The sequence below is a fragment of the Panthera onca genome, chromosome B3 (assembly GCF_046562875.1).
Source record: "Panthera onca isolate mPanOnc1 chromosome B3, mPanOnc1 haplotype 2, whole genome shotgun sequence".
Taxonomy (NCBI): domain Eukaryota; kingdom Metazoa; phylum Chordata; class Mammalia; order Carnivora; family Felidae; genus Panthera; species Panthera onca.
The window spans coordinates 134,866,532-134,879,795 of NC_138344.1; the positions used below are offsets into that span (position 1 = coordinate 134,866,532).

At 50.8% G+C, this 13,264-nt stretch overlaps 1 protein-coding gene and 1 non-coding gene across 3 annotated transcripts in view; both read left to right on the forward strand.

Moving 5' to 3' along the window:
* The window catches only part of RIN3 (Ras and Rab interactor 3), a 125,471-nt gene that overhangs the window by 15,955 nt on the left and 96,252 nt on the right, over positions 1-13,264 (forward strand). The gene's annotated exons all lie outside the window — the stretch shown is intronic.
* TRNAR-UCG (transfer RNA arginine (anticodon UCG)) lies at positions 941-1,025 on the forward strand. The gene has a single exon. It is a non-coding gene; the product is annotated as a tRNA-Arg (tRNA).

The following is a 13,264-nucleotide window of genomic DNA, read 5'->3' on the forward strand; positions in this document are numbered from 1 at the left end:
GGCCCTAGCCCCTCGCCCGTCTCATCTACTCCACTCATCCCTTTGGCAATAAGCCAGTTTGTGGTACCTCTTGTGGCTCCCCGGTGCCGTGGACGACACCCTCATCTGGGCGCCGTCCCAGATCTGTCCTGACCTGCTGTGAGAACTTGAGCTGGCTTCTTTACCTCTCTAATCACACCGCGTGGGGGTACTGAAAGCCCTACTGTGCGCCAGGCTCTGTGCAGGACAGCACGTGGCGCATGGCGGCCACACACAGTGGGAACTTCATCAAGACACGCAGGTGACCTGCTCGCGGCAGTCTGTAGGGAGGTGAGTGACCTTTGGGGTGCCTCCAGGTTTGGGGGGCGCTGGCAGAGGCCCCTCCTGTAGTTGCCACAAATACCGTCCTCCTGTTTTCCTCCCAGATACCTCCTCCACCTCTGATGGGAACTGACCGAGGCGGCCCCCCAGCAGCCTCAGCTGGAGGTGAGCAGGCGCCCGGCTTGGGCTCCACAGGAAGAGGTGGGCTGTGTCCTTGTTCAGATGTCACCGCAGCCCCGAGGTCTGTTGCAGGGCTCTGCTGTGAGACCAGGGTTCGCGTCCAGGTCATGACTGGTGCCAGCCTAACGGAGGGACACTTGCCTTATTACGCACACATTCCCTATTTGCACATTGTCCTACTTGCTAAAAGTATCTGTAACCCCCAAATCATAGTCCTTCAGACGTCATTTGCAGACATGCTCAGAGCGGTGGAAAAATTGGAATCTTCTGACACGCACATTCCCACCTGAGGCCAGTTGAGGTGAGGCACTCTACCTTCCTGTTTGAGTTCTTATCCTTCAAACAAGGGTCCTTGCCGGGGTCTGTTTAGTGCCGTGTTTTTTTTTTGTTTTTTTTTTTTTTTTTTTGCATTTGTATGCATTTTGTTGGTGATTTCACCGTTTAAAATGTCCCCCCCTACGCCTGGGTGGCTCAGTTGGTTGAGCGTCTGACTTCGGCTCAGGTCACGATCTCGCGGTCCGCGGGTTCGAGCCCCGCGTCGGGCTCTGGGCTGATGGCTTGGAGCCTGGAGCCTGCTTCCGATTCTGTGTCTCCCTCTCTCTCTGACCCTCCCCTGTTCATGCTGTGTCTCTGTCTCAAAAATAAATAAAAACGTTAAAAAAAAAAAATTTAAAATGTCCCCCGACCACAGAACTGAAGCCTGTTCTCGCATTTCAAAATGCAAGAACACTGTGATGCCCTTGCAAGAAAATGTGTGTGTTAAAGAAGCTTTATTTAGGCAAGTTAGATGTGCTGTCGGCTGTGAATTTGGTATTCATGCATCAAGAATATATATTAAGTAGAGTGTCTTTAAAAATAAATACACATGGAGCGCCTGGGTGGCTCAGTCGGTTAAGCGTCCAACTCTTGATCTTGGCTCAGGTCATGATCTTATGGTTTGTGGGATTGAGCTGCACGTAGGGTTCTGCACTGACAGCTCGGAGCCTGCTTGGGCTTCTCTCTCTCTCTCTCTCTCTCTCTCTCTCCCCACCCCCCAAAAGGAATAAATAAACATTTTTTAAAAATGCACGTAGGGAAGGTTATATATTATCAGGTGATGAAAATGTGACCAGCAGCTCACAGGAACGTCACCCTGTGTTCCCCCTGGACACGGTGGTTCAGTATTCGCTAATTCAGTGTTCACGGTGACTTTACACAACGTAACAACCACAAAAAAATGAGAACCGATTGTATCTACATCGTGTAGGTATGTGGGCCCCAAGTCTCTGCACCGTCTGCTCTCCTGCTACTGGCACTTTGTTCCTCTGAATTAACAAGTGCCCGTTTTATGTACAGTCTGTCTTTAAAATGCACAAATCCTTGGGATGGGCACTGTCCTGTGGTCCTCTGTCTTCCAGTGAAATTCGAGACTTGGAAAGTTTCCAAGAAGGGGAGTGGTCAGTGCTCCTATCTCATACTCTGTGATTCTAATAGAAGAATCTTTACAGGGAGCCGCATATCAGTCAAGGCAGATCAAAGGCGAGGATTCTCGGAGCACCTGGGTGGCTCAGTCGGTTAAGTGTCCCCCTTCGGCTCAGGTCACGATTTCACGGTTGGTGGGTTCCAGCCCCGCATCGGGCCCTGTGCTGACAACTCAGAGCCTGGAGCCTGCTGCTTCGGATTCTGTGTCTCCCTCTCTCTCTGCCCCTGCCCTGCTTGTGCTCTGTCTCTCTCTTTCAAAAATAAATAGATGTTTAAAAAAAAAAGTTTCTTTTAAAGCGAGGATTCTTGGCACTCATAGGTGTGTCGCTATAATGGCAGCAGTTATGTGTTGAGGGTTTACTTCAGGCCCCTTCGCTGAGAGCTTGTTCTCAGTTAATTGTCACAGGCCCGTGAGGCTGGTGTTTCAGTGCCCCGCTAACAGGCAAAGAAACGAGGCCCAACAAGTGGCTTGATCGGAGCTCCCAGCCATCAGTGGCAGAGCCTGGACCTGGACCCAGCTTTGTCTGAGTCCAGAGCCGCTGTCCTGAGCCCCTGAACCCCCTGCACCCCAAGGGTCTGGGAGCCTGCTGCCGGGTGAGCCCGCACCCCGCGAGAGGGCCGCTGGACCCTCCCCAGCCTTCTGAGCCCCTCCGGCAGGGTGGGGTGACCTCCTAGCCCCCTCCCCGATTTAGCCCTGGACGGATGGGCCAGGTGAAGAACTTGAGACATGCAGAAAAATACACCTGGTCCCACCTGCCAGCGCCCCCCTTCATCCTCTGGCGGAGTCCCACCTTGCAACCCAGGCCCCGGAGTCACGGGGAGACGCTTCAACCTGGAGGGGTTGGAGCGTGCCTGCCATGCCTCCGGACCGCTCCTCACAGCTCCCGACTCTGTCCGCCCCCCCGCCTCCCAGCAGCCCCTGGAGTTTGCGAGCCAGTGTCCTCGGCTTCCTCCCACTCTTGCAAAGTCACCACTAGTGACTTCCCTCATGCTGAGTCGTCAGGGACCGTGCAGACTGTATGGTCTGAGGAGGGCAGAGGCGCGTGGCTGGTAGCCGGGAACAAACCCTACAAGAGATGCAGCCCCGAAGCGTGGGATTTCAGGCAGGGAGAGGGGCATCCCTTTTGCTTTTCTAGACAGGCCCGGGCCCAGGACGTGGCAGGTGCCAAGAAACACCGGGACTGGTTAGGCTGGGTCGTTCACATGATTCGCTTATCCCCCGGCAGAGGAAATGTGGTCACAACAAGTGTTGGGTGGGTGGCAGGGTGACTCAGTGTCACCAGAAGGAATGTGACGCTGAGGCAGTTTCCTGCAAGGTGCTGCCAGGCGGGTGGTCCGCAGCCCGCATACCCACGCCCGTGGCAGTGCCCGCGGGCAGGCAGCCATCGGGAATCAGCCCCGGGCCGGCTCTGTGCCTGACCTCGCCCCCGGTTTAGAAATGGGGGTTCACCTTGTCAAAGCACATCCCCACACCCTAGGGTCACATTTCACCCTTCCAGCAACCCCCTGAGGTAGTCGTGGCGGGGAGGGGGAAGCATTCTTCCTCTTACTTCATTGTTGGGAGATCTGAGGTCCAGAGACGGAGGGAGACTCGTCCCGGGACACGACGGCAGCGAACGGCTAGGATAGACCCCGGCTCTCTTTCCAGAGCAAACCATTTTTGGCCCCACTCCGCTGTCCAGGATGAGTAATGTCTGCAGTGACCATGTATCAATGACCCACCGTTAAGCTCCGCACACAGTGGTCTGTCTGTCTTGTCCTCACAGTGTGCCATAGGGTCGGTGCTGTTCTCAGTCTCATTCTACAGACCTTGAAAGGCCAGGCTCAGAGTGGAATTTGGGCAGGCCCCCAGAGGCTAAGGGCAAGGAAAAAAGAAATCCCAGCAGAGATCCAGCAGGAGGGGCCTGAGTAAGGGCACAGAGGCCCCTTGTCTCTCTTGGGTGAGTCACGTCCACCATGGGCTGCTGCTCTCCCCACCCCCCTTGCCTCCTCTCCTTCCTCAGCCCCAGTGGCAGGTGGGGGAAGGGAGCACTTTGCTCCCCTTCCTTTTTCCCCCAGATGATGGGGAACCACTGAGTAAGCGGCAGGCGGGGCCAGAGGCCAGGGTCACCGGGGGACATGTGGGCTACCACGTGTTGTGGGTGCTCCTGAAGGAAAGGGGGCCGGCAGGGGCAAGGGACACGCCTCCCCAGAGCCATCTGAGCCCTATTTTCCTAACCAGGTCCACCCCTGGGAAGGACAAGGCAGCAGAAGGGTGGACGTGGACTCTGGGAACTTTGTAGAAGCTCAGGAAGGGGTGGGCCGGGATCCGTGTGCAAAGCCAGACCCGCGGCCAGCCTCCTAAGAGAAGGGGCCCTTACACAGCGGAACAGGTGGCCAAGAGCAGAATCTCCCCCTTGAAAAGCTTTCTGAACAGAGTAACGGCTAATGGTAATAACCCTCAACGTGCGTGGAATTTTCCTTTCTATCTTATTTCTTCTTTCTAATTAAAACAAATCTCCCACATAGTACGTGAGTTCGCGCGCATGGAGATTTAAACAGTGCAAAAGTCTAGACCCCTGTTGTCCAATACATTAGCCTCTGGCCACCTATAGCTGTTTTACAAATTAAGTTAATTAAAACACAGTGACGCTCACACTGGCCATAATTCAAGTGCCCCATAGCCATAGGCAGCTAACGGTGACCGCACTGGATAGGACAGACATTGGACATTTCCACCATTGCATATGGTCCTTCAGACAGCACCAACCAGACCGTAAGCTGGGAAATCTCTACTGGCTGAAAAATAACTTTTGGAATCGGTTTGGGTTTTTTGGATCTGTTTTGTGTTACATACGTCTGGGTGTCCACCTTTCCACGTACATAATTCCATCTGATCTGCCCAGCTCCTTGGCCCTGTGGGTGTCAGCATGATGTCTCCCATTTTTTCTCCAGATGAGGAGACTGAAAAGGACGAGGGGCCATAGGTTAGGGGAGGGTTGGATCAGGTTGGATCCCTAGGGACAGAAGCCCTTCCCTTGGTTTGTCCAGGGTGGCTGAGGCACAGCTAGGCGGGGGCCACGGTGATCTCTCCGAATCCCCACATGTGGCATTTTATGTGATGGGGAGACCCAGAGGAGCAGACTGGTCTCCCGGGGAGACGCGGTTGTAGGCATCCGTCCATTCTTCCATTTTTATTGTTTCCCCTGTAATGCTCACCTATTATTTTTTGATTTTCAGAATAGCGCACACTCGGTGCAAACATTTGCAATGTACAGAAAAGGGTGAAAGAAGGAGAAAGCAATCCCTTCATTTCAGGATTAACAATGAGTGCCGGAACAGTTTATATTTGCGCCGATGGAACAGGAAGGCCCCGGCGCTCCCACTCCTTTCTGGTCCTTGCCAAAGCCGGTCTTCTTCACGCTGGCCGTTCTTGTGGGCTCTTGGAGTTGTAATTCCAGGCTTCTGGATTCCTCATGCTGTCGAGAATCTTTTCATATGCTTGTTGGCCACTGAGATGTCCTCAGTGTGAAGTTCAAGCCTCTTGCCCATATTTCTATTTGCTTATATACGTCTTGTCTTTTCCTTACTGATGTGCGGAGGTTCTGTACATAATCCAGTAACCAGCCCGTTGTTGCTTACGTGAGTTACAGGGATCTTCTCCCCCTGAGGGCTTGCCTTTACTCTGTTAACAGTGTTTTGATGAACAGAAAGTCTTCATATTTTTTTTTAATGTTTATTTATCTTTGAGACAGGGAGAGACAGCATGAACGGGGGAGGGTCAGAGAGAGAGAGGGAGACACAGAATCCAAAACAGGCTCCAGGCTCTGAGCTGTCAGCACAGAGCCTGACACGGGGCTCGAACTCACGGACCGCGAGATCATGACCTGAGCCGAAGTCGGATGCTTAACCGACTGAGCCACCCAGTTGCCCCAGAAAGTCTTCATTTTAATGCAGTCAGATGTATCCGTTTATTTAAGGTTGGTGTGTGTGTGTGTGTGTGTGTGTGTGTGTGTGTGCGCGCGCGCACGCATGGGCGCTGCTTAGAAATCTCTCTCTTCCACCAGATTATGAAGATATTCTTTATTGTCTTCCAGAAGCTCTTTGTTTTGCTTTCCGCATTTAGGTCAGGACAGAGTCTCCCTGGAACTGATTTTTGTATATGCTGTGAAGAAAGGTCACGTTTCTTTTTTCTTCCCACATGGATACCCAGTTGTCTCAGCACGTTCTGTTGCAAAGACTGCTCTTTTCCTCAATGTCCTGCTGTGGCCCTGCATAAGTCAAGGACCTGTGTATGTGTCCATCTGTTTCTGGACTGTTCTAGTCCACTGACTTGTCTGTCCCTGTGCCAGTACCACAACATCTTAATCACTGTACAGTGATTTACTTTTTACTTTTAATTTTTTAAATGTTTATTTTTGAGAGAGGCAGAGCGTGGCAGAAAGAGAGGGAGACACAGGATCAGAAGCGGGCTCCAGGCTGCAAGCTGTCAGCACAGAGCCCGACGTGGGGCTGTGAGATCATGACCTGAGCCGAAGTCAGACGCTCAACCAGCTGAGCCACCAGGCACCCCAATCACTGTAGTTTTATAACAGGTCTTGGTACCCAGCAAACCAAATCCTACCCCCGTTCTTCAAGTGTGTCGGGGGTGCCCTTGACCCTTGTCATCTCTGCGTGCCTTTTCATGGAACACCTTTGGGAATCCAGCTGGGATTGTATGGATTCTTCAAATCGGTTTGTGTAGAATTCATACCTTGACACTCCGCAGACCAGATCTGTCTTTCCATCTCTTTATTCTCTTCTCGTATGTTTATACTCTTCAACGTTTCATTTTATATCATGAGCAGGAACCTGGAGAGACGTGGCAGAGTGGTTGAGAACATGGACTGTATACTCAGAGAGTTCAAATCCCAGCTCTGCCCTTACCGATTCCATAGCCTTAGTGAGTTGCTTAATGTCTGTACCTCAGTTTCCCCCTCTGTAAAATGGGAATGATAGCCAGAGTTATGGCACAGGGTTGTTTTAATGGATTAATGTGGTTAATAGAGAGCAATGCCTGGTGCACAGAAATCTCTGGAAACATTATTAGTTTATTTTTGAGTATGTAATACATTCACAGGGTTCAACATAAAAATATATTTTTAGGGGTGCCTGGGCGGCTCAGTCAGTTAAGCATCTGACTCTTGGTTTCAGCTCAGGTCATGATGTCACAGTTCATGAGATCGAGCTCTCCTTCACTGACAGTTTGGAGCGTGCTTGGGATTCTCTCTCTCCCTCTCTCTCTGCCCCTGTCCTGCTCTCTCTCTCTCAAAATAAACATTTAAAAATATATACATATATTTTATATATTTTTATATATCTTATATATTTTTATATATTTTTAAATATACATATATATATATATATATTTTAAAGATGTATAGTGAAAAATTCTTCCCACCTTGTCTCCTGTGTGTCTGTTCCTATACTTGCTCAGCTAGTGATTAGTTTCTTGCATCTTCTTCCAGTGCCTTTTTTCCAAATGCAAATGATCTTTTTTTTTCCCCCCAACAAGGGAACACAGTATACATACTGTTCTGTAATTTGTTTTTGTCATGTAACCACATGTCCCGGAAGCCTTTCCATGTCAGTGTACAGAGGGCTTCTTCATTCTTCTTGTAGCAGTTGCCTGGTATCCATTCATTCATCCAGCCCCTTTCCGATGGACGTTTAGATTGTTTCCAGTCTCTTCCCCATTGCAGACAATGCTGCAGTGAACCCAGCAAGTATCTTTGTCTGTTTATCATTTTGCACATGTGCAGCTGTATCTTTTTTTTTTTTTTAACGTTTATTTATTTTTGAGACAGGGAGAGACAGAGCATGAACAGGGGAGGGTCAGAGAGAGGGAGACACAGAATCTGAAACGGGCTCCAGGCTCTGAGCTGTCAGCACAGAGCCCGACGCGGGGCTCGAACTCACGGACCGCGAGATCATGACCTGAGCCGAAGTCAGCCACCTAACCGACTGAGCCACCCAGGCGCCCCCAGCTGTATCTTTATAGATATGTGATTCCAGGGTTTGTATTAGGTTGAATATCTAAAATTGCTTTCTTTGTAGATCAAAAATAATTGGCTGTTGCCAATTTCGTATCGTACTAATCCTTCCCCAGTCATTCAAGCATTTAAAAAAATTTCATTGAGCACCTATTCTGTGCTGAGCCTGGGCGCACAGCGGTAGGCATGACTGACACAGAGCGCCCGGAGCAGACGGGCCGTGACAAGAGACGTTGTTCACCATTTGATTCTCCTTCTTGACGTCTGTAAGTCACGTTGCAGTAAACATCTTTGTCCGTGGAGCCTTATCTCACCTCTGAAATATCTCTCTGAGATAAGTTCTAGAAGGGAAATGACCTGCATGTGCCATCTTAGCCAAAACAAGAAAGCTGCGTTCTCTAGAGGTGCTTGTGCAGAACCCAGCTCGGTTCCACATCTGAAATCCCCTTGATGAGAACTTTTCTTTTTCAAAGTTACAAATTGTTTTAATTATTTTCGGAACAGGTGGTAGAGTCCCATGAGTTGAATTCAAAAGGTGCGAGAAGGTATACAGTGAAACGCCTTCCCCCCACCCCTGTGCCCCAGCCTCCCCGTCCCCCACCGAGGGCAACACTTGGTCCCTCTCCTGTGTGTCTTTGCAGAGGTGGCCGCAGCCCATGTCAACATACAGGTGTCACAGCTGCTCACAGGCCTGCCCAATGCCCTTGGTGACCTGGGTTCTTGTGTCCCCACTGCATCCAGCTTCAGTCCCAGGCAGGAAATCTGTCCCCCAAATGCTCTCTTTTCCAGTAACCATCTTCATGTTCAGTGAAGTTGCTAAGGATTTGGGCAGAGGCGGGGGACGCGAGGAAGGAGGGAAAGGTCAGCTGCTTTTTCACTATGTATGATTATTTTTGTAATTATTATCGTGACAAGACTAGAATTTTGTCTGGTCCATAGTAGATGCTCAGTAAATACTCATTGGATGAATGAATGGTTGAGAGTAACATCATTGATGCTTGCTGTATGCCGGGCACTCTCCTGAACTCTTTACAGAATCCCATAAGGTAGTAATGCTCATATCTCCCATCTTTTTTTTTTTTTTTTAATTTTTGAAATTTTATTTATTTATTTAATTTTATTTTTGAGAGACTGAGAGAGACAGAGCACGAGCTGGGGAGGGGCAGAGAGAGAGAGAGAGAAGGAGACACAGAATCTGAAGCAGGCTTCAGGCTCTGAACTATCAGCACAGAGCCCGACATGGGGCTCAAACCCATGAACCGTGAGATCGTGCCCTAAGCCAAAGTCGGACGCTTAACCAACTGAGCCACCCAGGTGCCTTTCATACCTCCCATCTTAAGTGTAAAGAAAGTGAGGCAGAGAGAGCTCTAGTCACTTGTCAAGGTCACCAAGCTGGGATTCTAGTCCAGGCTGTCTGGTTCCCGAGCCCGTGCTCAAACCACTAATCAGCCCAGCCCTTGCCATCGCTCAGGCCCAATTGCACACAGCACTGGGGAAAGAATTGGTATTATGATCTATGAGCTGGGTCTTGATGGGAGTGGGTAGTCTTAGCCTAGGACTGGTGTGTGGGCAGGGCCAGCAGGCTGAGTCAAGTAAGGCTGGGTTCAAGGGGCTGGCTGGGATAGGGACAGAGGCTGTGACCTGTGAGCCACAGGAAGTTACTACCCACCAGGAGGGTGGAGGAACTTGACCCAGGTTCCCAGGAGGCTGTGGTGTCCAAGGCTCTCAGGAGCACAGATTGGCCAGGGCCAAGGGCCATGCAGAGAGAAGCTATGAGCCAGCAGTCAAACCTGAGACATGGGGTCTGGGGGCAGGCCCGGCATAGTGGGAGCAGCCACCAGAGGGCTCAGCACTGGAGCCTGGCTCCACCAGGCTCCACCAGGGCCCTGGAGTGGCTCAGTCTAAGCAGGTGGAACCCCTGGGGTCAGCGGAGGACCCGGCAGACAGCCTGGAAGGCAGGGCTAGGAGCCGGGCAGTGCCTGGCATGTGCCAAGCAACAGAGGTCGGCAGCACACACAGGTGTGGAAAGTTTGAAGGCCTTTGACCTGCTAGACCCCTTGATGTGGGCTGTGACGTGCGAACTGAGACAGCCTGACCCGTTCTCAGCACTTCCGGGGTCCGGAAGACCTGCTTAAGCTGACTTCCCCTCTGAGAAGCTGTGGGCAGGGGCCCACAGCACCGCATCCCAGTTTCCTGAGGCTAACCCACCAAGTGTTGGGTGGGGGGGTGGGGGGGTGGGGGGAGGGTGGGGGGCGGGGGCGCGGCTTAAGCTGCACCCTGTGTCCCACCGCCTCGCAGAAGGCCTTTCGGTTTCTGGGTGGAGAGAAAGCCAGGGAACTTTCTCACAACACGATTTTCCAAACACCGTCCTCGGAGCCCCCAGGCGTCGGTGGGAACCCACCAGGGCCTCAGGCATTTATTTAGCCTGTGAAACCGGGCTGTGGGTTGTGCACATTATAGGCTGAAGACATTCTGACTCTGAAACTGGCCCCATCTCTTCCATCCCCGTGGTCAGCCCGGAGCCGCGTTTTTGGTCCCGTGTGCACCAAACGCTGGGCCAGAGGTAGAATCCGGCAGCAGCTGTGGCTCAGCTTCTACACGTCGAGGAAAAGCATCTGGCAGGAAGGAGGCCACAGAGAAGCTGGGCTGGCCACCTGCCTTCTCGCAGGCTGTCTGCTGGGGCCGAGCCAGCCCAGCTAGGGAGAGAAGCCTTTAGGTGGCGTCCAGCCACAGGTCAGTTGAGTCCAGAATCGTGGAATTCATAGTGCTGGAAAGAGCCTTAGTCCCTGGTCGGGTCCATGTGGGTGCATGGCAGAGCCAGACGGAGCCCGTGGCGGACAGCACGCTGTGTCCTAGCCTTCTTTTCCTGCGGAGCCTTCAACATCAGTCTAAGCAGCGGCTACCGACCGCGTGCACGTTCAACCTACCTGCCGTCCCAGGTCCGGTTCAGCCTGCTCATTTTTCTCAAGAGGCCGCGGAACCTAGAGAGCAGGAGTGAGTGCCCCACGGTCACATAGTGAACAACAGGACGAGACCGTGGTCTCCTGAGTCTGAGCTCAGTGCCACCGCCTTTATATCCTACCTGTTCTCCTGACGAATACGGCGTTTGTCACAACCGCTGCTCATCTCGTAGGTCTGTTATTTCCCTTCACTTCGACAGTGGGAATCCCGACCTCAGAATGCAACAGTTTCCCACCGTTTATCAGAGTGTTGCTTGCGTCTGTGGCTGGGGAAAAGCTGATGCCGTCTCGCGTCACGTTAATAGGGGTAGAATATCTAGATGAGGGAAGTGATGGTAATGGGTCTTTCTTCACTGCTCAGGGCACATCTGGGGAACTCAAAAGAGTCCCTGTTTGAGACTCTGCGTTTCGAAAATACAAAGAGGATACTCAGCATGCTCAGAAGGATGGTGAAACAGTATGATTAGGGAGCTCCAAACTCCGCTGTAACTTACATTCAATTGGTTTTCAGTAAGGGTGCCGTGGGGGTGCCTGGTGGCTCATTTGGTTAAGCGTCGGACTTCGGCTCAGGTATACAGTGTGCTCTTGGTTTGGGGGTAGGTTGTTGTGATTCATCGCTTACACACAACGCCCAGGGCTCATCCCAACAAGTGCCCTCCTCCATGCCCATCCCCCATTTTCCCCACCAGCCCCCGCCCCTCCACCCCCATCAACCCTCAGCTTGTTCTCTGTATTTAAGAACCTCTTATGGTTTGCCTCCCTCCCTCTCTGTTTGTAACTATTTTTTTCCCCTTTCCCTCTCCCATTGGTCTTCTGTTAAGTTTCTCAGGATCCACCTGTGAGTAAAAACATATGGTATCTGTCTTTCTCTGCCTGACTTGTTTCACTTAGCATAATACCCTCCAGTTCCATCCACGTTGCTGCAAATGGCCAGATTTCATTCTTTCTCATTGCCAAGTAGTATTCCGCTGTATATATAAACCACATCTTCTTTATCCATTTGTCAGTTGATGGACATTTAGGCTCTTTCCATAATTTGGCTATTGTTGAAAGCGCTGCTATAAACATTGGGGTACATATGCCCCTATCAATCAACAAGGAGTGCATGTATCTTGATGAGATGTATGGAATTGTTGAATCGCTGTTTTGTATGCCTGAAACTAATATCATGCTATGTTAACTACACTGGAATTAAATATATATATGCGGGGCGCCTGGGTGGCTCAGTGAAGCGTTTGTCTTCGGCTCAGGTTATGATCTCACGGTTCCTGGATTGGATCCCCGCATCGGGCTCTGTCGGGCTCTGTGCTGACAGCTCAGAGCCTAAAGCCTGCTTTGGATTCTGTATCTCCCTCTCTCTCTTCCCCTCCCCCACTCATGCTTTGTCTCTCTCTCTCTCTCTTTCTCTCTTTCTCAAAAATAAACATTAAAAAATTTAAAAAAATACATACATATATATATATATATATATATATATATATATATGCAAGTGAAAGAAACCAAACATAAAAGACCACATATTATCTGATTCCTTATATGAAATATCTAGGAGGCCAATCTATAAAGACAGAAATAGAAAGTAGATTAGTGGTTGCCACTGCCTGAGGTGTTGGGAGGAAATCATGACTGCCTATGGGTATGGGATTCCTTCTGGGGTGATGGAAATGTCTTAAAATTATAGTGATAGCTGCATAATTCTGTGACCATACCAAAAATGGTTGAGTTGTGTATGTTAAAATGTTATTAAAAAAAAAATCACTTCATTTGCAAATTCATGGAGACGGTGTATGTAAAACACCAAGCTCAAGGCCCGCCAACAGGGAAACAGCTGATAAACGTTAGCTCTGGGAAGTCTTGTCGAAGAGTAGGGCTGTTCATCCAAGAGGAGAGAGGACCTGGGGTGGGGGAGGGGGTGTGCCAGCCATCTTCATATAGCTGAAGGGCTCTGTGGGGGGCGGGTGAGTGGTCCCCAAGGCCCTATAACGTATAGAGAAAGCAACAAGAGGGAAAGCTTGAGAGAAACACATTTCGTCTCCATAGACATCGAGAATTGCTTCTCACGATGGGTTGCCCAGTGAGGTAGTGAGCCAGCCACCCTGTCACTAGAAGTCGTCAAACAGATACAACGAGTACATATTGGGATGCTACAGAGAGAACCTCAGCATTAGGGGAACATCTGAGGTAGAGGCCAGCGGCTTGGAGGCTCACAAAGGCCTGTGGGCAGCTATTCAGGAACCTTGCGAGCTGCTGGTTAAACCGTTGATGGGTCATTGTCAGCAAGGCCAGCAGTGTCTACGCTGTGGAAATCAGCAGTCGTTGCACATCTGGACGTCTCTGTGAACTGTCCCAAAT